Below are 26,581 nucleotides of genomic sequence, written 5' to 3'. Positions count from 1 at the left end.
AGGCTCTGCAACCACTGACCAATGCCTCAGCTCTCTCCCTCCAGGCTCTGCAACCACTGACCAATGCCTCAGCTCTCCCCCTCCAGGCTCTGCAACCAATGCCTCAGCTCTCCCCCTCCAGGCTCTGCGACCACTGACCAATGCCTCAGCTCTCCCCCTCCATGCTCTGCAACCACTGACTCAGGTCTCTGCCTCCAGGCTCTGCGACCACTGCCTCAGCCCTCCCCCTCCATGCTCTGCAACCCCTGACCAATGCTTCAGCCCTTCCCCTCCAGGCTCTGCAACCACTGACCAATGCCTCAGCCCTTCCCCTCCAGGCTCTGCAACCACTGACCAATGCTTCAGCTCTCCCCCTCCAGGCTCTGCAACCACTGACTCAGCTCTCTCCCTCCAGGCTCTGCAACCACTGACCAATGCCTGAGCTCTCCCCCTCCAGGCTCTGCTACCACTGACCAATGCCTCAGCTCTCCCCCTCCAGCCTCTGCAATCACTGACCAATGCCTCAGCTCTCCCCTTCCAGGCTCTCCAACCACTGGCCAATGCCTCAGCTCTCCCTCTCCAGGCACTGCAACCACTGACAAATGCCTCAGCAGCCTCCCCCCTCCCCCCCCCTTTCCCAGGCTGTGCACCCACTGGGCCAAGGGCTCTGCAGCTCCCCCCCGACTGTGCACCCACTGACCCAAGGGCTCAGCAGCCCCCCATCTCTTCAGTCACGGATCCAAGGCCTCAACAGACCCCTCGCCCTCCCACCAGGCCCCAGATCAACTGACCCAGGGGCTCCCAGCCCCTCCCACCCCGGATGTGCATCCACTGACCCAAGGGCTCTGCAGCCCCCCTCCCCTCAAGCTCGGCAGTCACAGATCCAAGGCCTCAACAGAACCCCCCCCCCCCGGCCGTAGATCAACTGACCCAGGGGCTCCGAGCCCCCCCCCCCCCCCCCACCGGATGTTCATCCACTGACCCAAGAGCTCTGCAGACCCCCTCCCCCCAGCTGTGCACCCACAGGCTCTGCAACCCCCCTGGCTCTGCAGGCACTGCCCAAGAGCCCCCACCCTCAGGCTGTACACCCACTGATCCAAAGGCTCCGCAGCCTGCCCTCCCCCGGGCTCTACTCCCACTGACCCAAGGGCTCAGGCCCCCTCCCTTCAGACTCTGCACTCACTGACCCAAGGGCTCAGCTCCCCCTGCAGACTCTGCACTCACTGACCCAAGGGCACTGACCCCCCCCCCCCCCCCCCCAGGCTGTGCACCCACTGATCCAAGGGCTCTACAGCCTCTCCAGGCGCTACAATATTTGCCAGCATATAATTCATACCTACTGTACTCATTTGAAATGCACTTTTATCACAGTGGATGTTCCAGTCCAAGAACAAAAATCGAGAAATCATGAAAAGCACAGGTCCTTAGGCATTGCACTTACAGTGTCAGATATTGCAATCCTTTGTACTTTCATTTCTCATAAATTACCCTTAGATTCCCTTCTGTAGGTCAGAAACTGGAAGCAGGACACCAACTCCACTTACCCAGTGCAGTTGGAACAAATATTGGAACAGGCTGGTGGAAAGTCCCGAGGTGGTCTAAACGGTGCAGGTGGTGGTGTGGGGATGGATCATCAACAGAGAAAACATCGGCCTTGACTGGTTGTACAGCAAAAAAAAAAAAACAGTTCATCTAGCCAGGGCATGATTAGTCAAATGTTTTCCAGCAAGCCACTTCCGATAGGTAGATTTTATTACAAATGAAAATCGTGTCGCAGTCCAGTGAAGACCTATGTCTTTTTGAGACACGCACGCTTGAAAGATTCGTGATCTTACTTCAGTCCCCTGAAGTCGCTCACGCCATGATATTTCAAAACATCACACATAGCATTTTTGTAATCTTTAAAGTCAGTATGGCCCCACGATCTAAACTAATGTAATACTGCTCTTAAGTTAGCTAATGTGGCAGTATCAAGAGTTCCTAAATTGAAATATAAAGGAATACTGGGATTGAACAGGGCGGTGTATGGCCTTCATACCACATGTCCCACAGCCCTGAACACACCACATATTGCTTCATGCAGCAACATACTGTGCAGCAGTTCATGTGGCGAGATGCATGGGCTGAGGGCTAGAACTGCTGAGTTTTGAAAAAGAAAAAAAAAGAAATCTGGGGCCTTGCAATGTGAAAATAAAAAGTAACATGAGGGGGTAGGCTTTGTAACTTTGCGTCCAGGTAATGGCCACCACTCCCTATGGAAACGGAAAGTTGCTCTTCCTCAAAATAGAAAAGGAGAGGGATAGAGCAGCGTGGGAGATGGGCAGTCGGAGCGAGGGGTTTACCATGGGACAGTCACTGAGCGAAGCGTGCAGTGATGACTTATCTGCAATGAAAATTGTATACAATTCTTTTTTCACTAAGTGGCAACAAGGAGAGATTTAAAGCTTCAAATTTAGAAACTATTGTAAGTGACTAGCAGAGTGTTTCGCTATTACAACCAGTGTGAAGGCAGCCTAGGAATGTATGGGGCCTTCCCCAGAGTTATCTGGAGAGACAGAACTCTGGTGGTGGTTGACCAAGACTGAGGTTTCAAGGTAAGGCAGGCGAGCCGCTGATAATGTTGTTGAGCAGCAGATGATGGGGGTGGGCCGTGTGCGTTGAATCTATTGACAGGATGTGTGGGCGCTAATATCATATAGTGCTTGATTGTGGCTAATCCTCCTTTCATTCAGTGATGGGGTAGTGGGGTAAATGCCTTTGAAAGCGCTCAAATTCGTTGACGTAATGTGGATATTGACTTGATTAAGATATAATATATTACTGCATAACTAAGTTGCAACTTTACAAAATCTATTCCTGCCCTCTCATGTCTGAGCTTAGCTGATCTCTTAACAATCCATATCATTCACCCTCTTCAAGGAAGGCTTGTCCAAAGTAATTTTTTGTTTTTAAAACCTTAATGTGGTTTAAAAGTAATTATTTGGTCTTGATAACATTGAATAGAATTATTTTGTATTTCTGTTAAAGTCCAGCAGCGTATGTAAAAGATGGTGAAGATCTGTAGGTATCTCCAACACTGACAAGATGTCCTTTGCAGATAGCCAGGTTGTAATCTTAGCGCAAAGTGCCATTAGTGCACTTTTCATGCAGGGTCCAAGAGTTTCCACATACTGATTGCTACATAAAGAATATGTTCCTGAACTCTCTTTATAAGATAAAGCATGCATTGTAGGGGCTACCAAACAGCCCTTATATATGCCTCAGTGGGGACTCCATTTGAGCTTGGTGTAACGTCTGTTGTGCAGTTGCATAAAAAGCATATCACGTGTCAGCTGCAGAAGGAATATAATTCTGAAGCAAATCCTAACTATCATTGACAAATGCAGTGTACAGGGACTGCCTCCCACCCCGGCCAAGTACTAGGCACCCCATATTGGAGTAAAGCTGTTAATGTCTGTCGACAACTGCATTGTTAAGCTAGACCTTATGTGGTTATCTAAAAAAAAGGTTTGAGAGAGGCCTTGGCACTGTCTATAGGTTTTGATTGGACAAATGTTGTGTGCTTCCACAGAAAAAGTGCTTCCCCCTCCAAGAGCTGTAATCATCTTTTCAGCTAGTTGAGTGAGTCAGAGTTCTTTATCAAGTCTAGCTATTGTGTTGCAACAGAGCTTGACCTTTAGGTCAGGCGCATGCCCCTGCAGTGCTGCATGTCTCCTAGATAATTAGATATTTATGGTGTTTGTTCTTCTGTGGCAGTAGCACAGATGGGAGGGCGGTCAGTAGGATTGGGTTGCTCGCTTTCAGTCCCCTCCCCCTTCCCTCATCAAGGTCCGAGACACCTTAACTTAGCACTCCTTGGGAGAATGCTGTTTTTTCTTTCTAATTGTTGGTGTTAGGATTTATGGGTTGTGAGACTTTAGTGATGTTCGCAGCTCCAAAAGTATATGTCATTATGAATTTTAGTATTTAATTTTTAACAATTATAAACCTAGTAGATATAAATTACTTCCAATTTAATCTGTATGTATTGCATTAATTTATTGTAATTTTAAATTGCCCTTCCCTGATTCCTTACTATCCCTTTATAGTTACCCTTCTCTAAATCCTACAAACTCCTTCTGACCCCTTAATGTACTACCTTCCCATGCCCCTAAAAACCCCTTAGAACCCGTTAATGCGACCATCACGGAGTCCTAAAATCCGTTTGTGCCTCTTAATGTACCCATTCCTGAACTCTAAAAACTTTTACTACCCCCTTAATTCTGCTCTACTGTGATCCCTCAAAATCTTATTACCACTTAATGCTACTCATCCCTGAATCTTAAAACCCCTTACTATCTCTTAATAGCTACCCTTCCCTGAATTTGAAAACCTTACTACCCCTAAATGCTACCCATCCCTGAACCCTAAAAAATCCTTATTACTTCTTGGCCCTAAACATCCCTTAACCGCATAAAGTCTTCACTACCCCTTAACGCAACTCTCCCCCCCGCCCCCCCAACCCTAATAAACCCTTATTATACCATGACTCCTCTTTCCCGAACTCTACAGTCCCTCAGTGCTACCCTTCCCTGAGCTCTACAAATCATTTACTACCTCTTAACACTACCCATCCGTGAACCATAAAAAACTCAAACTACCCTCCCCCTCCAACCCCCATGAGCAGAGAGAGGAACAACGGATATATGCATAGAGGATCAATGAAGGTTGTCTTCTCTCATGGGAGTGATGATAGGCCTGTTCAATATCCACTTCTGCATTATCCTCTGCCCCCTCTAATGAGTCCGTGTCAAAGAATGGCTGTTCCGTGCCTGACCCAGCGAGTTGTTCCAGCTCCTACACTACCAACGCTTTCTTTGGCAGCCTGATCCCAGGAAGGGGGACTATTCAGTTTCCTATTTGTGTGTCAACGCCAACCATGTTGTCTCTATTGTGAGGTTTGATCAGGTCAGCCCACCAACCTTTTCATTTCAAACCATGTGCGCGCTTCGGTCGCTGTTGTAAAGAAATGAGTTATGTGATCATTAATGACTCAGAGTTTTGCAGGGTAGAATAAGTAGTAGCAACGTTTCAATTGGCTCCAAGGACATTTAACCTCCAAGGAGGGGGCTCTTTGTTTTGATAGCTCTGCAGTGAAGCCAGGGTAGATGTGTACTGTTCGTTCTCCATTGTTCAGGGTCCTCTGGTCCTGGCATTCTGGAGAATCTGATCATGATCCCTATAATTAAGTAGGTGGGTGTCTACTGGATGTGGTAGTGTTCCTGTGGGAAGCACGTACCCTGGGACTCTGTTGGCTCTTTCTACTGAGGGGGGGGGGGGGAAGTTTACTAGAGCTTACCCACCAGCACCATGTCTACCAGCCATTGTTCGAGATAGTTCCGTGTTGTGACCAGCCTTCAGCATCATTGGCCCTAACTTTCAGTATGTGCACTTCTTTTTGAAGGTCTTGCAGCAGCGTTTACAATTCACTCCTTGTATGTCGCAAAGTGTCCAGTTCGACTCATTCGTCTCTACCCTGTCTTTTAGCTTTTGATGGTCTGTCTTGGGCTCCAGGGTAGTCTTGACATCCAAGACAATCTGCAGGATGACCTCCAATTTACCAGTATGGTCTTGAAACATGGCATCCATGTTCTCCAAGTTAATTTGGGTCGGGTCTCCAGGAGTGTTGCCATGATCATTGGGATCCTGTGCTTTCACTTGGCACTGCGTTCCTATTGCCGATTGGTGTTCGGGGGTGTGTGTGAAGGCGAGTGGTATCACTCAGCACTGTGCCTGCATATGGATAGGAGGGCAATCCGCCATTGTCTATGCAAATTTCTTGCAAGTTGTGTGCTGCCGCAACCATAAGTGCAGTTGTGAGCGAGGAACTAGGATGTCTGAGAAAAATCTGTGCATAGGACAAGATATTCCAGAGACAAACCTGTTAGTTCCTTTGTAGCAACACTCCCTGCACTCAGCAAAACTGTGCGCTATCCTCGGCCTTTCTCATCCTAGGATACTTGGATAGGTGAGAATCGTCACCAGGTCACTGTTCCCGGTACTGCAAATATGTGTCCATAAGTACAGTGGGTAAAGCATATGGGGGGGCTCATCCAGGGCTCCTTTGTTGCGGGAAACAATCCAGACAGCCAGTGGGCAGCCAGGACCTAGGACATCCACAGCCCGGCAACAACAGAAGAACAAGGATCGAGGGCATCTGGAGGGAACATGTTCAAATAGTGCTACTATTAATCTGTAGACATCCAGCAGTATGTTCTGTGTGTTTTTTTTTGTTTTTGTTTTTTTTCCCCGCGCACCTCTATGGTAGTCCCAGTCTCCTTGTGTTTTTGCAGTACCTGCACCTCCTGCTCCGGAGAGGTCATTGCACAGAAGCCCCGCAGATCAGGCATATTGCTTTGCACCAGCGAGCACCAATTCTCATCTCTGTGGTGCCATGGAGCACATCGCTCCACTGCTCCACAGATGCCTCACCTGCAGCTCAAAGCCCTGAGGGAGCCAAATTACCCCATGCGCGGGCCTAATTCCCTTCTGGGAGTCGCTGCTGGGATGATCACCTGGAGACACTCCTGTAGGTCAGCTGTGTCTTCTCTGAGGCCTGAAACTGCCTTAAGGTGTGAACGCTGCCTCCTCGGAGCCCATACCTCTGCAGCAACCCAGTGGGCCTATCTTTGGCTTCCAAGCTCAGGAACACCACTCCTCCGCTAGCACGGGCCTGTTGCGTCAAGGGCTGCTCGAGCTGTTCTCTGCCCAGCAGCAGCGTAGATCACCCCTCGGGGCACCTGGGGTTCGCTATTCCATTCTCCTGGACCCCACAGCCACTCATGAGTCGGGAGGGCTACTGATGGAACAAAGGATTAATTACAAACAGGTACTATTGACTGAGCTCGGCAGTAACACATCCTACATGGCTGACTGCCTGGCCATGCCCGCAGAAACTCATTAATATCCTTAACACTACCCACCCCTTCACCCTAAAAACCCGTACTACCCCTCAGTGTTATACTTCCATATACCAAAAACACGTTAATGCTACCCAACCTGAACTCTAAAAACCCTTTACTACCTCTTAATGCTACTCTTCCCTCAAACGTACTCACCCCTTACTCTTCTGTAATGCCTCCCTCCTTCAGTTCTAAAAACCCTTTACTACCTCTCAATGCTACTCTTCTCTGAAACGTGCTCACCCCTTTCTCTTCTTTAATGCCGCCCTCCTTCAGCCCTTAAAACCCTTTACTCCCTCTCAATGCTACTCTTCCCTGAAACGTAATCACCCCTTACTCTTCTTGATTGCCGCCCTCTTTCAGCCCTTAAAACCCTTTACTCCCTCTCAATGCTCCTCTTCCCTGAAATGTACTCACCCCTTACTCTTCTTTAATGCTGCCTCCTTCAGCCCTAAAAACCCTTTACTACTTCTCAGTGCTCCTCTTCCCTGAAACGTACTCACCCCTTACTCTTCTTTAATGACGCCCTCCTTCAGCCCTAAAAACCCTTTACTACCTCTCAATGCTCCTCTTCCATGAAACGTACTCACCCCTTACTCTTCTTTAATGCCTCACTCCTTCAGTCCTAAAAACCCTTTACTACCTCTCAATGCTCCTCTTCCATGAAACGTACTCGCCCCTTACTCGAAACGTACTCACCCCTTACTCTTCTGTAATGCCGCCCTCCTTCAGGCCTAAAAACCCTTTACTCGCTGTGAGAAAGTAGCCTCTTTCTAGCCTTGTTACCCCCACTTTAGGCCTGTTTGTGAGTGTATGTCAGGGTGTTTTCACTGTCTCACTGGGATCCTGCCAGCCAGGGCCCAGTGCTCATAGTGAAAACCCTATGTTTTCAGTATGTTTGTTATGTGTCACTGGAACCCTGCTAGTCAGGACCCCAGTGCTCATAAGTTTGTGGCCTATATGTGTGTGTTCCCTGTGTAGTGCCTAACTGTCTCACTGAGGCTCTGCTAATCAGAACCTCAGTGGTTATGCTCTCTCATTTCTTTCTAAATTGTCACTAACAGGCTAGTGACCATTTTTACCAATTTACATTGGCTTACTGGAACACCCTTATAATTCCCTAGTATATGGTACTGAGGTACCCAGGGTATTGGGGTTCCAGGAGATCCCTATGGGCTGCAGCATTTCTTTTGCCACCCATAGGGAGCTCTGACAATTCTTACACAGGCCTGCCACTGCAGCCTGAGTGAAATAACGTCCACGTTATTTCACAGCCATTTTACACTGCACTTGAGTAACTTATAAGTCACCTATATGTCTAACCTTTACCTGGTAAAGGTTAGGTGCAAAGTTACTTAGTGTGAGGGCACCCTGGCACTAGCCAAGGTGCCCCCACATTGTTCAGAGCCAATTCCCTGAACTTTGTGAGTGCGGGGACACCATTACACGCGTGCACTACATATAGGTCACTACCTATATGTAGCTTCACAATGGTAACTCCGAATATGGCCATGTAACATGTCTATGACCATGGAATTGCCCCCTCTATGCCATCCTGGCATAGTTGGCACAATCCCATGATCCCAGTGGTCTGTAGCACAGACCCTGGTACTGCCAAACTGCCCTTCCTGGGGTTTCACTGCAGCTGCTGCTGCTGCCAACCCCTCAGACAGGCATCTGCCCTCCTGGGGTCCAGCCAGGCCTGGCCCAGGATGGCAGAACAAAGAACTTCCTCTGAGAGAGGGTGTGACACCCTCTCCCTTTGGAAAATGGTGTGAAGGCAGGGGAGGAGTAGCCTCCCCCAGCCTCTGGAAATGCTTTGTTGGGCACAGATGTGCCCAATTCTGCATAAGCCAGTCTACACCGGTTCAGGGACCCCTTAGCCCCTGCTCTGGCGCGAAACTGGACAAAGGAAAGGGGAGTGACCACTCCCCTGACCTGCACCTCCCCTGGGAGGTGTCCAGAGCTCCTCCAGTGTGCTCCAGACCTCTGCCATCTTGGAAACAGAGGTGCTGCTGGCACACTGGACTGCTCTGAGTGGCCAGTGCCACCAGGTGACGTCAGAGACTCCTGCTGATAGGCTCCTTCAGGTGTTAGTAGCCTATCCTCTCTCCTAGGTAGCCAAACCCTCTTTTCTGGCTATTTAGGGTCTCTGTCTCTGGGGAAACTTTAGATAACGAATGCAAGAGCTCATCCGAGTTCCTCTGCATCTCTCTCTTCACCTTCTGCCAAGGAATTGACTGCTGACCGCGCTGGAAGCCTGCAAACCTGCAACATAGTAGCAAAGACGACTACTGCAACTCTGTAACGCTGATCCTGCCGCCTTCTCGACTGTTTTCCTGCTTGTGCATGCTGTGGGGGTAGTCTGCCTCCTCTCTGCACCAGAAGCTCCGAAGAAATCTCCCGTGGGTCGACGGAATCTTCCCCCTGCAACCGCAGGCACCAAAAAGCTGCGTTACCGGTCCCTTGGGTCTCCTCTCAGCACGACGAGCGAGGTCCCTCGAATCCAGCGACTCTGTCCAAGTGACTCCCACAGTCCAGTGACTCTTCAGTCCAAGTTTGGTGGAGGTAAGTCCTTGCCTCACCTCGCTGGGCGGCATTGCTGGGAACCGCGACTTTTGCAGCTACTCCGGCCCCTGTGCACTTCCGGCGGAAATCCTTTGTGCACAGCCAAGCCTGGGTCCACGGCACTCTAACCTGCATTGCACGACTTTCTAAGTTGGTCTCCGGCGACGTGGGACTCCTTTGTGCGACTTCGGGTGAGCACTGTTTCACGCATCCTCGTAGTACCTGTTTCTGGCACTTCTCCGGGTGCTACCTGCTTCAGAGAGGGCTCCTTGTCTTGCTCGACGTCCCCTCTTTTTGCTGGTCCAATTTGCGACCTCCTGGTCCCTCCTGGGCCTCAGCAGCGTCCAAAAACGCTAACCGCACGATTTGCAGCTAGCAAGGCTTGTTGGCGTTCTTTCGGCGGGAAAACACTTCTGCACGACTCTCCACGGCGAGAGGGATCCGTCCACCAAAGGGGAAGTCTCTAGCCCTTTTCGTTCCTTCAGAAACCTCAGCTTCTTCTGTCCAGTAGAAGCTTCTTTGCACCCGCAGCTGGCATTTCCTGGGCATCTGCCCATCTCCGACTTGCTTGTGACTTTTGGACTTGGTCCCCTTGTTCCACAGGTACCCTAGATTGGAAATCCACAGTTGTTGCATTGTTGGTTTGTGTCTTTCCTGCATTATTCCTCTAACACGACTTCTTTGTCCTTAGGGGAACTTTAGTGCACTTTGCACTCACTTTTCAGGGTCTTGGGGAGGGTTATTTTTCTAACTCTCACTATTTTCTAATAGTCCCAGCGACCCTCTACAAGGTCACATAGGTTTGGGGTCCATTCGTGGTTCGCATTCCACTTTTGTAGTATATGGTTTGTGTTGCCCCTATCCCTATGTTTCCCCATTGCATCCTATTGTAACTATACATTGTTTGCACTGTTTTCTAAGACTATACTGCATATTTTTGCTATTGTGTGTATATATATATATATATATATTGTGTATATTTCCTATCCTCTCACTGAGGGTACACTCTAAGATACTTTGGCATATTGTCATAAAAATAAAGTACCTTTATTTTTAGTATAACTGTGTATTGTGTTTTCTTATGATATTTTGCATATGACACTAAGTGGTACTGTAGTAGCTTCACACGTCTCCTAGTTCAGCCTAAGCTGCTCTGCTAAGCTACCATTATCTATCAGCCTAAGCTGCTAGACACCCTATACACTAATAAGGGATAACTGGGCCTGGTGCAAGGTGCAAGTACCCCTTGGTACTCACTACAAGCCAGTCCAGCCTCCTACACTCGCTCTCAATGCTCCTCTTCCCTGAAACGTACTCACCCCTTTCTCTTCTTTATTGCCGCACTCCTTCAGTCCTAAAAACCCTTTACTCCCTCTCAATGCTCCTCTTCCCTGAAACGTACTCACCCCTTACTGTTCTTTAATGCCGCCCTCCTTCAGCCCTAAAAACCCTTTACTACCTCTCAATGCTCTTCTTCCCTGAAACGTACTCACCCCTTACTGTTCTTTAATGCCGCCCTCCTTCAGTCCTAAAAACCCTTTAGTACCTCTCAATGCTACTCTTCCTTGAAACTTACTCGCCCCTTACTCGAAACGTACTCACCCCTTACTCTTCTGTAATGCCGCCCTCCTTCAGGCCTAAAAACCCTTTACTACCTCTTAATGCTACTCTTCCCTGAAACATACTCACCCCTTACTCTTCTTTAATGCCACCCTCCTTCAGTCCTAAAAACCCTTTACTCCCTCTCAATGCTCCTCTTCCCTGAAACGTACTCACCCCTTACTGTTCTTTAATGCCGCCCTCCTTCAGTCCTAAAAACCCTTTAGTACCTCTCAGTGCTACTCTTCCTTGAAACGTACTCGCCCCTTACTCAAAACGTACTCGCCCCTTACTCTTCTGTAATGCCGCCCTCCTTCAGGCCTAAAAACCCTTTACTACCTCTTAATGCTACTCTTTCCTGAAACGTACTCACCCCTTACTCTTCTTTAATGCCGCCCTCCTTCAGTCCTCAAAACCCTTTACTACCTCTCAATGCTCCTCTTCCCTGAAACGTACTCACCCCTTACTCTTCTTTAATGGCGCCCTCCTTCAGTCCTCAAAACCCTTTACTACCTCTCAATGCTCCTCTTCCCTGAAACGTACTCACCCCTTACTCTTCTTTAATGCCGCTCTCTTTCAGCCCTAAAAACCCTTTACTACCTCTCAATGCTCCTCTTCCCTGAAACGTACTCACCCCTTACTCTTCTTTAATGCCGCCCTCCTTCAGTCCTCAAAACCCTTTACTACCTCTCAATGCTCTTCTTCCCTGAAACGTACTCACCCCTTACTCTTCAATGCCGCCCTCCTCCAATCCTAAAAACCCTTTACTACCTCTCAGTGCTCCTCTTCCCTGAAACGTACTCACCCCTTATTCTTCTTTAATAGCGCCTCCTTCACTCCTAAAAACCCTTTACTACCTCTCAATGCTACTCTTCCCTGAAACGTACTCACCCCTTACTCTTTAATGCCGCCCTCCTTCAATCCTAAAAACCCTTTACTACCTCTCAATGCTCCTCTTCCCTGAAACGTACTCGCCCCTTACTCTTCTTTAATGCCGCCTCCTTCAGCCCTAAAAACCCTTTACTACCTCGCAATGCTCCTCTTCCCTGAAACATACTCGCCCCTTACTCTTCTTTAATGCCGCCTCCTTCAGTCCTAAAAACCCTTTACTACCTCTCAATGCTCCTCTTCCCTGAAACGTACTCGCCCCTTACTCTTCTCTAATGCCGCCCTCATTCAGTCCTAAAAACTCTTTACTACCTCTTAATGCTCCTCTTCCCTGAAACGTACTCGCCCCTTACTCTTCTTCAATGCTGCCCTCCTTCAGTCCTAAAAACCCTTTACTCCCTCTCAATGCTCCTCTTCCATGAAACGTACTCACCCCTTACTCTTCTTTAATCCCTCACTCCTTCAGTCCTAAAAACCGTAACTACCACAACCATTATCCTGCCTGAACCACTGCTCTTTCTTAAGCTCTAAAACACTTAATGCGCCTTAACTCCATCCTCCCGGTAACCCTAAAAAGCGCTTACTATTCTTTAACGCTACTCTTCCCTAAACCGTACAACAAACTCCTTCGTATCCTGCAGTGCTACTAATCCTGGAACCCTAAAGCCCCTTACTACCCATTAAAGCTGCTACTTTTTCCTAAACGCTACAAACTTCTTTCCAAACCTCTCAGTGCTCACTCAGGAACTCTGGTGAAATACTGGGAAGAATTGGCAAACAAATTACTCATTTACCCCCTCTAATTCCTCCTTTCTTAGTAGACCTTTAAAGTCCTTCCCATATATCTCTATATCTATCACCCTTCCGCCCCCACTCACAGTTATTAGTGCCCTGGTATCGGGGATCCTGGGCTGGAGTCGGGTAACCTATAATGGTGCTGAATCCTGGTCGATAGCACCGCCCACAGTGACCTGCATCTGATAGTCTGCACCTCTGCCACGCCACATTCACCACCAGTGACCACAGGCTTCTGGCAGTGAGAAAAGTTGAGCTCGCAGCCAGCAGGTCTTGGCAATGTGGTAAAGAAGTCCGTGTTAGTCAACTGATAGCGTGGCACGACCTGGCCCATCCCTGCCAGTGTGGCTCTCTAGGGCCCAGTACTGAGCAGACTGTGGCTACGTAAGAGGCCAGCGCAGATTGGCACCTGCTAGAAGCTGTGCCACTGCCTGATCAGGCTTGAGTGTGTGGTAGTCAAGCTGTGTTGTTGCCTGACCAGGCCTGAGTGTGTTCTGGAACAGAGACTGGTGTGCCTGGTGCTGCGACTAGTGAGCATTTCTGAGTGTGTTCCTGGACAGAGATGAGTCAAGCTGTGCTTCTGCCTAACCTTGCATGAGTGTGTTCTGGAGCAGGAAGTAGTCAAACTGTGTTGCTACTTCACCAGGCCTGAGTGTGTTGTGGAGTAGAGACTAGTCAAGCTGTGCCGCTGCCTGACCCAGGCATGAGTGTTCTGGAACAGACTAGTCAAGCTGTGCCACTCCCTGACCAGGCCTGACTGTGTTCAGGATCAGGGACTGGTCAAGCTGTGCCACTCCCTGACCAGGCCTGAGTGTGTTCTGGAGCAGGGACTGGTCAAGCTGTGTTGTTGCCGGAGTGTGTTCCAGAACGGAGACTAGTCAAGCTGTGCCACTCCCTGACCAGGCCTGAGTGTGTTCTGGAGCAGGGACTGGTCAAGCTGTGTTGTTGCCGGAGTGTGTTCCAGAACGGAGACTAGTCAAGCTGTGCCACTCCCTCACCGGGCCTGAGTGTGTTCTGGAGTAGAGACTAGTCCAGCTGTGCCACTCCCTGACCAGGCCTGAGTGTGTTCTGGAGCAGGGACTGGTCAAGCTGTGTTGTTGCCGGAGTGTGTTCCAGAACGGAGACTAGTCAAGCTGTGCCACTCCCTCACCGGGCCTGAGTGTGCTCTGGAGTAGAGACTAGTCAAGCTGTGCCACTCCCTGACCAGGCCTGAGTGTTCTGGAGCAGGGACTGGTCAAGCTGTGTTGTTGCCGGAGTGTGTTCCAGAACGGAGACTAGTCAAGCTGTGCCACTCCCTCACCGGGCCTGAGTGTGTTCTGGAGTAGAGACTAGTCCAGCTGTGCCACTCCCTGACCAGGCCTGAGTGTGTTCTGGAGCAGGGACTGGTCAAGCTGTGTTGTTGCCGGAGTGTGTTCCAGAACGGAGACTAGTCAAGCTGTGCCACTCCCTCACCGGGCCTGAGTGTGCTCTGGAGTAGAGACTAGTCAAGCTGTGCCACTCCCTGACCAGGCCTGAGTGTGTTCTGGAGCAGGGACTGGTCAAGCTGTGTTGTTGCCGGAGTGTGTTCCAGAACGGAGACTAGTCAAGCTGTGCCACTCCCTCACCGGGCCTGAGTGTGCTCTGGAGTAGAGACTAGTCAAGCTGTGCCACTCCCTGACCAGGCCTGAGTGTGTTCTGGAGCAGGGACTGGTCAAGCTGTGCCACTCCCTCACCGGGCCTGAGTGTGTTCTGGAGTAGACTAGTCAAGCTGTGCCACTCCCTGACCAGGCCTGAGTGTGTTCTGGAGTAGAGACTAGTCAAGCTGTGCCACTCCCTCACCGGGCCTGAGTGTGCTCTGGAGTAGAGACTAGTCAAGCTGTGCCACTCCCTGACCAGGCCTGAGTGTGTTCTGGAGCAGGGACTGGTCAAGCTGTGTTGTTGCCGGAGTGTATTCCAGAACGGAGACTAGTCAAGCTGTGCCACTCCCTCACCGGGCCTGAGTGTGCTCTGGAGTAGAGACTAGTCAAGCTGTGCCACTCCCTGACCAGGCCTGAGTGTGTTCTGGAGCAGGGACTGGTCAAGCTGTGTTGTTGCCGGAGTGTGTTCCAGAACGGAGACTAGTCAAGCTGTGCCACTCCCTCACCGGGCCTGAGTGTGCTCTGGAGTAGAGACTAGTCAAGCTGTGCCACTCCCTCACCGGGCCTGAGTGTGCTCTGGAGTAGAGACTAGTCAAGCTGTGCCACTCCCTCACCGGGCCTGAGTGTGCTCTGGAGTAGAGACTAGTCAAGCTGTGCCACTCCCTGACCAGGCCTGAGTGTGTTCTGGAGCAGGGACTGGTCAAGCTGTGTTGTTGCCGGAGTGTGTTCCAGAACGGAGACTAGTCAAGCTGTGCCACTCCCTCACTGGGCCTGCGTGTGTTCTGGAGTAGAGACTAGTCAAGCTGTGCCACTCCCTGACCAGGCCTGAGTGTGTTCTGGAGCAGGGACTGGTCAAGCTGTGTTGTTGCCGGAGTGTGTTCCAGAACGGAGACTAGTCAAGCTGTGCCACTCCCTCACCGGGCCTGAGTGTGTTCTGGAGTAGAGACTAGTCAAGCTGTGCCACTCCCTGACCAGGCCTGAGTGTGTTCTGGAGCAGGGACTGGTCAAGCTGTGTTGTTGCCGGAGTGTGTTCCAGAACGGAGACTAGTCAAGCTGTGCCACTCCCTCACCGGGCCTGAGTGTGCTCTGGAGTAGAGACTAGTCAAGCTGTGCCACTCCTTGACCAGGCCTGAGTGTGTTCTGGAGCAGGGACTGGTCAAGCTGTGTTGTTGCCGGAGTGTGTTCCAGAACGGAGACTAGTCAAGCTGTGCCACTCCCTGACCAGGCCTGAGTGTGTTCTGGAGCAGGGACTGGTCAAGCTGTGTTGTTGCCGGAGTGTGTTCCAGAACGGAGACTAGTCAAGCTGTGCTGCTCCCTCACCGGGCCTGAGTGTGTTCTGGAGTAGAGACTAGTCAAGCTGTGCCACTCCCTGACCAGGCCTGAGTGTGTTCTGGAGCAGGGACTGGTCAAGCTGTGTTGTTGCCGGAGTGTGTTCCAGAACGGAGACTAGTCAAGCTGTGCCACTCCCTCACCGGGCCCGAGTGTGCTCTGGAGTAGAGACTAGTCAAGCTGTGCCACTCCCTCACCGGGCCCGAGTGTGCTCTGGAGTAGAGAGCCGACCTGAGCGGGCCGGAGTGTGTTCTGGAGCAGGGACTGGTCAAGCTGTGTTGTAGCCGGAGTGTGTTCCAGAACGGAGACTAGTCAAGCTGTGCCACTCCCTCACCGGGCCCGAGTGTGCTCTGGAGTAGAGAGCCGACCTGAGCGGGCCGGAGTGTGTTCTGGAGCAGGGACTGGTCAAGCTGTGTTGTAGCCGGAGTGTGTTCCAGAACGGAGACTAGTCAAGCTGTGCCACTCCCTGACCAGGCCTGAGTGTGCTCTGGAGTAGAGACTAGTCAAGCTGTGCCACTCCCTCACCGGGCCTGAGTGTGCTCTGGAGTAGAGACTAGTCAAGCTGTGCCACTCCCTGACCAGGCCTGAGTGTGTTCTGGAGTAGAGACTAGTCAAGCTGTGCCACTCCCTCACCGGGCCTGAGTGTGCTCTGGAGTAGAGACTAGTCAAGCTGTGCCACTCCCTGACCAGGCCTGAGTGTGTTCTGGAGCAGGGACTGGTCAAGCTGTGTTGTTGCCGGAGTGTGTTCCAGAACGGAGACTAGTCAAGCTGTGCCACTCCCTCACCGGGCCTGAGTGTGCTCTGGAGTAGAGACTAGTCAAGCTGTGCCACTCCCTGACCAGGCCTGAGTGTGTTCTGGAGCAGGGACTGGTCAAGCTGTGTTGTTGCCGGAGTGTGTTCCAGAACGGAGACTAGTCAAGCTGTGCCACTCCCTCACCGGGCCTGAGTGTGTTCTGGACTAGAGACTAGTCAAGCTGTGCCACTCCCTGACCAGGCCTGAGTGTGTTCTGGAGCAGGGACTGGTCAAGCTGTGTTGTTGCCGGAGTGTGTTCCAGAACGGAGACTAGTCAAGCTGTGCCACTCCCTCACCGGGCCTGAGTGTGCTCTGGAGTAGAGACTAGTCAAGCTGTGCCACTCCCTGACCAGGCCTGAGTGTGTTCTGGAGCAGGGACTGGTCAAGCTGTGTTGTTGCCGGAGTGTGTTCCAGAACGGAGACTAGTCAAGCTGTGCTACTCCCTCACCGGGCCTGAGTGTGCTCTGGAGTAGAGAGCCGACCTGAGCGGGCCGGAGTGTGTTCTGGAGCAGGGACTGGTCAAGCTGTGTTGTAGCCGGAGTGTGTTCCAGAACGGAGACTAGTCAAGCTGTGCCACTCCCTGACCAGGCCTGAGTGTGCTCTGGAGTAGAGACTAGTCAAGCTGTGCCACTCCCTCACCGGGCCTGAGTGTGCTCTGGAGTAGAGACTAGTCAAGCTGTGCCACTCCCTGACCAGGCCTGAGTGTGTTCTGGAGTAGAGACTAGTCAAGCTGTGCCACTCCCTCACCGGGCCTGAGTGTGCTCTGGAGTAGAGACTAGTCAAGCTGTGCCACTCCCTCACCGGGCCTGAGTGTGCTCTGGAGTAGAGACTAGTCAAGCTGTGCCACTCCCTGACCAGGCCTGAGTGTGTTCTGGAGCAGGGACTGGTCAAGCTGTGTTGTTGCCGGAGTGTGTTCCAGAACGGAGACTAGTCAAGCTGTGCCACTCCCTCACCGGGCCTGAGTGTGCTCTGGAGTAGAGACTAGTCAAGCTGTGCCACTCCCTGACCAGGCCTGAGTGTGTTCTGGAGCAGGGACTGGTCAAGCTGTGTTGTTGCCGGAGTGTGTTCCAGAACGGAGACTAGTCAATCTGTGCCACTCCCTCACCGGGCCTGAGTGTGTTCTGGAGTAGAGACTAGTCAAGCTGTGCCACTCCCTCACCGGGCCTGAGTGTGTTCTGGAGTAGAGACTAGTCAAGCTGTGCCACTCCCTCACCGGGCCTGAGTGTGCTCTGGAGTAGAGAGCCGACCTGAGCGGGCCGGAGTGTGTTCTGGAGCTGCGACTAGTGACTAACAGTTGTTCTTGGCAGGCCAGTGTGAGGAGCCTGGGAGGACTCTCTTATAAAACAGGAATGTAAATCCAGGGACATTTCTTACAGTGACTGGGACGCTCCTCTCGAGTGGAGGGGGCAGTTAGCATGTTTCTGTTCCTTCTGCAGTGTTTACTTGTCTGTGTTACAAACCAGCAAACAGTAAGAACATAATGTCATGGATAATGGAGTTTTGAAAAAATACATGAAGACTTATAGAAAATAAAGTATGGGCAATAGCGCAGCTGTAACAGTGTGTCTGAAAAGTATGTTAGAGTTTTTGCAGCCCCTCGTATCCCCCTTAAGCACTGCCTGGCCCTAGCCTTTAGTGGCCATAAGACAGGCAGAGGGGATCGTGGTGTACTCTCAGCAGATTTGGGATTTTTAGCCAACAGACTTCATAAACCTAATTATTAGTACTATTTTCGGAACCCTATTTGGTAGTGTGAAAAAAAATATTTCTCGGACATCATTAATTTGGTCATTTCTACAGCCCCTATAAATAGACACTTTCTCAGCTCCAAACGTAGAATAAGGCATTGTAGCGCCTTTCAATATAGCATTGGCCAAGAGCAGGGCCTCTTGAATTATTATGTGATTCTTGGACAGCAGTGTTTTCTGCATAAATATGGATTAGCCCATTTGCTATGCACTCCATCATCTGCTGCATAATTTGCAGATTTGACCAAAAATAAAATGTATTTAAAGGGGAAACAGATGAAAAGTTTAAAAATAAAATGCTGCAACTCGTGTTGCCGTGTTGTGGAATGTCCTTCACAAATGCAGTCTGGTAACCTTTCAATTATCTATTGCTGCAGTTGAGGGTTAAACTGATACTAATGAGGTGGAATCTTTGCCCAGTCTTACGTGTTAAAGTGCAGAATGTACCATATTACACTGGATAATTTGCCTTTTGTAGCCACATAATTTAATCAAACCTCGCATGTAATTTGATCACCCTTTGTGTCATAATTCCAGTGGCCCTAGTTTAGAGCAAGAGCCACTAGATAAGCATTTTGGACTTTTAGGGCAGCCAGTAATTTAACTGCAGCTCTGAGGTTCCCGTATGTTCATTGCTGGATAACTTCTAGAAATGCCTCTTAAGTAAATGACTGTAAATCCTAACCCATAGGTACTCACTGTGGAAACGAGTGCAGCTTTACCGTTAGAATAAGGCCTAGAAAAATCGTTAAAATGTTACTAGACCTGCAGGTCGAGTCGCTTGAATAATCTACTCTATATAACTGTAACGTACTTGACCCAGGAACGGGTCTCAAACTGTCTGATCCTAGGCAAATATTGTATTTTGCAGTCGCCTTTTTCTTCATTCTCACGAGTGCACCTTCAAAAATGCAAGTTCAGAACTTCTGCTGTTAAAAAAAATAAAAAAATAAAAATGGTCCTTTTATTCAATTAAATACACTAAACATTTGCTCCATGTATGATAAATCTAGCCCACAAATAAAGTACACATGATCCATGCATGACTTGCCTCTTAGTTTACTAATAGCTTTGCCATCAGGGCAGGAATGTTTCTCAGTTTATGTTTAAAAACTCACTTTTAATAAATATATCACTAAAGCATGATGATTTACAGACAGTAAATTTACAAGAAATGTCCAAAAACCTTCCCACTAACTTGCAGCTTTGATGATAAAACTATATAGTGTATTAACAATAATCTGTGAAAATTGGGTTTCAGCAAAAATATTTATCATTTGCACATCACCAAGTAAAGTGATCTGACTTTTTTTTTCATCGTATTATATATTTTATTTCATCAGGCAAGTACAAAAACATGGTCTTTCACAGCTACTGAAATATAATTTGAAATGTGTGTAAAGTTGACTTAGTTATATAAATATTGTGTGTTAGAAAAGACCTGATACCCACAGCCTTTCTTTTCTAATGTCAGACAGTTCACATTTACAAAACCCTGGAACTCTGCAGTCACAAGGAGAAGTATTTGCATTGCAAGAGGACAAACTGACTTTTGACCTGTGTCTCTGAACACAGAGCAGATGTGACAAGAATAAGATTTAAAGGCATCTTAATTGCAAATTCAGTTTCTGACTGAATAGGACACCTGTTTTGTCCACTCACCAGAAGGGTTGAAGCTAAAAATAGCTCGACCTCATGAAAAAATGACTCACCAGAGGGCTTGGTCGAGTAGATTTCTGGAGCCCTGAGATTAAAAGTACATACCGTAAAAACTATTGGCTTATTATTGCTTCTTCCAACATATGAAAGAAACACTCCCCACTATAGAGAATAGAATTCTAGATCGTTTAACACATGAATCATTTATCTAGAGTCCTCTATAAGCCACTATATTGCAGTACCAACAGTAATGTTTGTTGTAACTGTGGACCAGTTCCTTATTGGTAAGATGAGCATTCATTCGTGCTATAAGAGGCAGTGATCACTTTCAGCACCTTTATTGACCACTATGTCAGCCATGAGATACCAGTTTTGATCGGTTCAGCATTATAAACACTTCTTGCTGCTGGATGCTGTTGTTTTTGACCTGGTGGTGCACTGAGGCCTGCTGACCGGACCCCCGTGCCAGTGCTCTTTCCCTTAAACTGTACTTTAATTTTGTGAGCCCCTATTAGCATGGACCTTACCACCCCTGTAAGGCCCTAGTAAAGGGTACCAGTGCTACCCAGGGCACGCGTGATAAAGGGGTCACCAGGGCTGCAGCACTATTTGTGCCACCCTTTTCAACCTGAAAAAAGTGAGCCTGCAGAGCTGTCATGTCAGTCTGCACGAACAGCTGGCCCACTCGACTCTGCCCACACCAAGTGCAGCCGGAGTCCTTTCACTGCACATAGCATGAGTCCGATACCTCTAAGGCTGGCCCCCTATAGACCAGGAGGCAGGGTGCACTATGTTATGAGTGTGGACATATATGCACAAGCATATATGACCATGTGATAGCATTTTAAACTTAATACTACCACAAGTGACCGGTGGGCCGTTGGAAAATATGGGCTGGCAACTGGGCAGACGCCAGATGTCCAGCTCCATGATGGGCCAGCCAGATTCCCCCATGTTTGGTGTCCGACAATGTGCTTTTTAACCCTGAGCACTATTTTCATGCCCTGGATTTCCTAGCATGTACCCAGATGACGTCCCTAGAGGTTGCCCGCTGTGATGCCAGCGATCTACTACCTTGGTGGCCTTTCCCACCAAGACGGAAGTCAGCTCTCCTGCTGGTCATGCTAGCACATCCATACGACCGAGACAAAAGGCCCAGGCAGGAAGGAGGTCACACCTCCTCCCTCCCAGGATGGCTAGTGTTTACTGTAATCAAGGCGGTGAGCTTTAAAAGGCTCTCCCTGCCCTAGTCACAGGACAAAGACCTTCCATCCTGACCAGTTTAGCTGGTGGGGCAATTAGGTAGCCAGGAGATGTACACTCCCAAAGGGCTAGCCACACCCATACAATGGGCTAGCAGTTCTCTACAGGTTCTGTACAGCCGAGGAGGGGGATTCTGCCATTTTGAAAGACCCTCCATTAGAGCATTCTGGGTAGTTTAGTGACGTACACCAACAGGATGTTGTCACTGCAGGGGGGAGCTAGCCGCAGGGATAAGTAGCCCATTGGCCATCGTCCCACACCCGTAACGCCCCCTAAACCAGGATTTAAGGAGCCCCTCTGGTACCAGATCTTCAGTTATGACCTTGCAGCCGAGACAAAGCACAAAGAAGATGCTGTCACAGACAAGAGGACTTTGGACTCAAATGCAGTGCAAAGAGAGGTCACTTAAGTGCCCTGAAGAGACGATATACTCGAACTGCGTGCCGACGTGTGCCCGTGGCTGAAACTCTTCAGTCCCTGCAATAGAGACCCCAGTGGACACCAGAAACTAAGGTAGACTTCTCTGACTGGTGGCACCAGTCCCTTGCAATCTGCAGAAGTAACTATGTGCTACGCCACAAGAATTGTAACTCAACGGGCTCCTTGTGAGTGAACTCAAAGGAACTCGGTGACCTGCCTCCCGGGAATAGATGCAGGTCCCCAAGTTTCGAGCCGCTACTCCCTTCCGGAGACATCCAGACACTGAAGTACCTGTGGATTACATTTGCAGCTACAAAGACTTGTTAGTCACCAGCAGCGTAACTAACCCCTCCCCAGACATCTCTGCCTCCAGAGAGTCTCACAGCTATAGTGACCGATGTTATCAACGACCCCACTGCTGAGAGATTGCATCCTGAAGGAGGCTACATCGAGTGTATTTCAAAGCATCTTTGGTGCGACCAGCCTGTGAGTGACAGCTGAAAGGCTACCTCTGCACCCTGAGCTGCCAGACAAGGTATTGAAGAACTAGCAGCTGAATCCTGGTACTGGGACCCCAAAGGCCTCTGCTCCAGAAGGGTAGAGTGGACATCCACAAGAAGTGTGTGTTTGCTAAGTTCTGCATTTTGACAGCACCTGTGTATCCATTCAGCACTCCAGACAGCCAGGAGCACCTCTGCACCTGAGACCCCTGGGTGCGCCTGAGTCGTTCTGCCTGGTGAATCTTGACCTGACGCCATCTCCCAGCTCTAGGACCAAAGGACTCTGCTGGACTCCCCCTGCAAGGTGCCTTTTGCGATGGTGCCCTTCCTGGAACCGTAAGCCCCCGTTCCTTAACTTCTAGTGGGTTCCCCAGATCTCCCCCTACAAGTGACAGATTGCAGAGTGTGCCTTTCTCCCATTTACTTCAGTGATAAGAGTGACCAGCAGTGATTTATTTATCCTTTGCAAATTCATAAATCTAGTTAACTGCATTTTATTGCAAATGTTTTGGTTTCTAAAATAATATAAAAAATAAACTTTATTTTATAAATTGGTGTCGGGTTTCTTTCGAGTCGTGTCATTATGTATGGTCCATGTTGGTGTTTGTAAAATGCTTTACTCATGTTCCTCCAAGTAGCCTGACTGCTCTTTGCCACTCTTCCAGGACTGAGCCAGAGTTTACTGGGTATTGTTAGGGTGACATGGTAGGACTCCAGTCATACCGCATAATACTTCCGCCTTGCTACACTACAGCACTGTCCTGCTTTTATGTGCGTAATATTCAGAGACTGTCCTGCCTTTGAATGCACAAAGACCATTCATTAGTTCAGTGCAGGTGACTGACGGAAGACTTTTATCCATTTGGTAGTATTGGGGCCGTAAAGGGTAAAAGTCTCTCAGAAGCGCGATCTTCCTTCTATGCTCGAATCTTATAGTCTCTGGGATGCTCACAGGTTTGAGTTTGGGATTTTATAGAGCATTCAGATACTCAAGACTATCCTGGCACTAATCAATGTAGGACCAGAAAACCTTTAATTGAAATAGATAAGAAACAAATCTCGACCCCAGGCACGGGGCCTAAAAAGCCAATGTCTACAAACAAGAAAAGCAGAGTTAGCATGCAGCTGTCTGGGAGGGGTAATAGCAGGTAAACAGAGCAGACATAGTTTAGCGGACTCGCCCCACGTGCTGTTTTGTAACAGTGGTGGAGAGCTTTGAAAGAACAGACCTTCAAGACTCGGCGCTGAATAAATGAGAATGCTGTAAAGTTTAGTAAGGCCTAGAATAAGCCAGGCTGCCACAGTATGAATTGGTAGTAGTTGATGTAGGAGATGGGATGAAGGACCAATACACAGTGAGTTACAGTAGTCAAGTCTACTAGTAGGTGTTCATTGAAGAATGATCTTTTTGAGGAGCTTCATAATTGCAAAACAGTGGGCTGTGGCTTATTAATATGGGTCTCAAAATATATACTGGTGTGAAAACTAATAATAACTATCAACCAAGTTTGGATCAGTGGTGCTAGGCTCGGGGCAAGTGCCAACAATGAGGTCACCAGGTCGAAGACCAGAGGGAAGTGTTGCAAAGGAATACGACCTCTGTCTTGTCAGTGGAGTGTCATCCATCCAGTGAGCTACTGATGTTGAACACTGTTTACATTTATCGTGAATGCTCATCTGAACGCCCTCTAACTGCAGAACCAGGTGTCATCTGCACAGGAATCAAACTGAAACCCAAACAAGACAGTAAGGTTTTCCAGAGACATTACATACAAGTTGGACAAAGTCTGGCTCAGTGAGAAGCTTCGAGGGAACCCACGGCTAACCTGTTGATCAGCCAACCGATAGAGGAGAAATGAGAGGCAGGTGACCTCCGATTCAGACTAAGCACCTTCTTCTGCAAACTTACACCAAGAGCCTTAGTTAGATGTAGGCGGATGGATTACTCCATCACAATGGTGATGGAAAGCCCCTCCGCTGAAATAAAAATCCTACGGTATTTATATTTTGGCGGAATGGCTGTCCATTGCCGGCATCTAAATTGGGCCCCAACTCTGTCCATAGGACTATGTTGAAGGCCATTGACTGATCCAGGAGAATAATCCTGTGTTCAGTATCAAAACTGTGTCATTGCATGTGCCCTCAACACTGTCTCAGTCCTAAAGGTAGGGGAAACGCATGATTGGAAAATACAAAGGACAGTATTTTTGATCATACAGCATGAACGCTGGGTGTTAACATCGACTTCCATGACTTTAGCCATAGCTGGGGAGCAGCAAGATATGTCGGTAGTTCACCAGACCAAGTTGATCAAGGAAGGGGTGTGTTTTTTTTTTTTTAATTTTTTTTTTAATTTTTATTTTTTTTTAATTTTAAGAAGAGGGATGACAGACCCATGACTAATGGAGCATGACATGATTGATGTAAGTGCAGGAGCCACTGCCAGGACCATGATGCTGAGAATTGTGGGCAGGGCGCGCGTCGACGAGGAGCCTGGGGTGATAGTTCACTTTAGCTCAGATAAAATCCATACATTTCTGGCCAAGATCACCCACCACGTTCATAATCTGTTGATACTATCAAGATGATTTTAACATTAGACACTACCAGTTACCCATTCTCCTGCTCCAGTTCTTTGAAGTAAAATCTGGAATACTTTGTCTTTAATCACTTCACCGCTTTCCTCACAACTGATAACCTGCTCGAGCTCCTGCTTTCGTGATTTCATGCCCAGTACTCAACAGAAACCACCCCCGTAGTCTACGCTCACCACTAACACCTGTCTTTGGCGCTTGTACTACTTGATCTCTCTGTCCTATTATCCATCCTGCCCAACCTTGGGATCGTGAATTACACGCAGTTGGTTTTCATCTTATCCTTCAGTTGGTTTTCATCTTATCCTTCAGATGGTTCCATTCTGATCTTCCATTGCTCCTTGCATTCCACGGCCACACATGCATCCCTCAGTGCCCAATAGTGCTCAGTCCTTGATGCGCTCCTCCTCTCCCTCTACACACCACTCCTTGGTAATTTCACATCTTTACTTCCTATGACCTCTATATCCAGACTATTCGCCAATCTCTCATTTTCCTTGTTCACATTTCCTTTGCAAACAAGGATCTCGAACTGTTCTACAGCCCACCGTTACCGCATGGCAGTCTGATCACCCAGGGAAAAATCAACCAAAATAGAAAAAATCTAGTTTTGTTCTGCATCACTAGCTGCCTCCCTCTTCTACCACATTCATGCCCTCCAGAACCACAACATCTTCAGCAAAACATCCTAGAGCAGAATCTAACCCCTTAGTGAACCTTGCAACTGGAAACCAGCAGGACCTTCCCGTTCAACTTCTAAACCTGCAAAGTCCCAGCAAACGTTACATTTTGCATTGCCAAGACAGTTATCTCCTTGTTGGTATATGGCAAACCTGACTGCTGTAACATATGTGTTGTCTTTCCCTCTATTGCTTTCGGTGTCCCCTAGACTGCTCCATCTCTAGATAACATTTAGAATTTTGCCACAAATACCCTATTTATTCTTCCCAGACACTGTCCTGTCTTAGTATTTATAGGAAGGTAGCTGGCTATCAGTTAAAATGAAATCCATTAATGGCTCCTCTCCGAATGACCATTCAGGATTCCTGACCGGGTACATCCCTACTCTTAACTTGTTCTCTTACTTAAAACCTCCTACACACAGCCATACCTCTGTGCAGCATCGGGATCACAACCGGTTCACTTATCATGTCTGCTAGTTTTACAGAACTGTATTCCATCCTGAAGCTTGCTTCATTCAAAACTGCTCAAGGAACACCACCTACTAGAACTGCGCTAATTAACCCCACACTATTTCTGCCCATATATATGTGAATTTGGGACAAATGTTTTGTTACATTGTTGATCGCCCATCATGCTTCTCAAGCGATCAGCTTTATGTATCCAACCCAAGCTGCAAACACACCCTGTACTGCATTATTGTTGCTGTATGAAGCATTTATTGTAGAACTGCTATGACTAAATAAGGATATTTTCCACCTAGGCTGCACCTGAAGAAACCATATTGATTCTTGGCCCATAGATCATAGCACCATGCAGCAAGGAACCAGCACGTCGTCTTAAGGTAACCGCTACCACAGCTTGTTGTTTCCTTTGAATGGAGTCGCCTTGTGTGCACATCGCTGTAAAGTGCGCTCTGACTCTGTGTGGAAACTCTATTAGCCCAACTAAATCAGATAATTAGACCTTCGAGGAAACAGTTTCAACACTTGCACCCTTTACCTTTGGAAACCGAGCGTTCTCTCTGTAGCCTGTAAGGTGAGTGTATGTGGAGGCACAGATCAAAGACTGAAAGATTTGTGCTGTGAATCGTGACTCTGTGGTATTGTTTAAGACTGGTAATCCCTGTAGTTAACATCAGCGCTCAGCAGGTCTGACAGTATGTACATCACTGTCTGATGAAGACATGGTCTTCGTGTGGTCTAATT

At 48.8% G+C, this 26,581-nt stretch overlaps 1 protein-coding gene across 14 annotated transcripts in view; it reads left to right on the top strand.

Annotated features, from left to right (window-relative positions):
* The window catches only part of MADD (MAP kinase activating death domain), a 639,440-nt gene that overhangs the window by 6,761 nt on the left and 606,098 nt on the right, over positions 1-26,581 (top strand). For 12 of the 14 annotated variants that reach the window (XM_069221639.1, XM_069221632.1, XM_069221641.1 and 9 more), the window contains exon 2: positions 26,137-26,217. The exons of the other annotated variants lie outside the window; for them this stretch is intronic. The gene's annotated coding sequence lies outside the window, so the exon portion shown is untranslated. The remainder of the gene's footprint in view (positions 1-26,136; positions 26,218-26,581) is intronic. 14 annotated transcript variants of the gene reach the window in all.

This window comes from Pleurodeles waltl, chromosome 3_1, assembly GCF_031143425.1.
Source record: "Pleurodeles waltl isolate 20211129_DDA chromosome 3_1, aPleWal1.hap1.20221129, whole genome shotgun sequence".
NCBI lineage: Eukaryota > Metazoa > Chordata > Amphibia > Caudata > Salamandridae > Pleurodeles > Pleurodeles waltl.
This window is presented reverse-complemented; position numbering and strand designations above follow the sequence as displayed.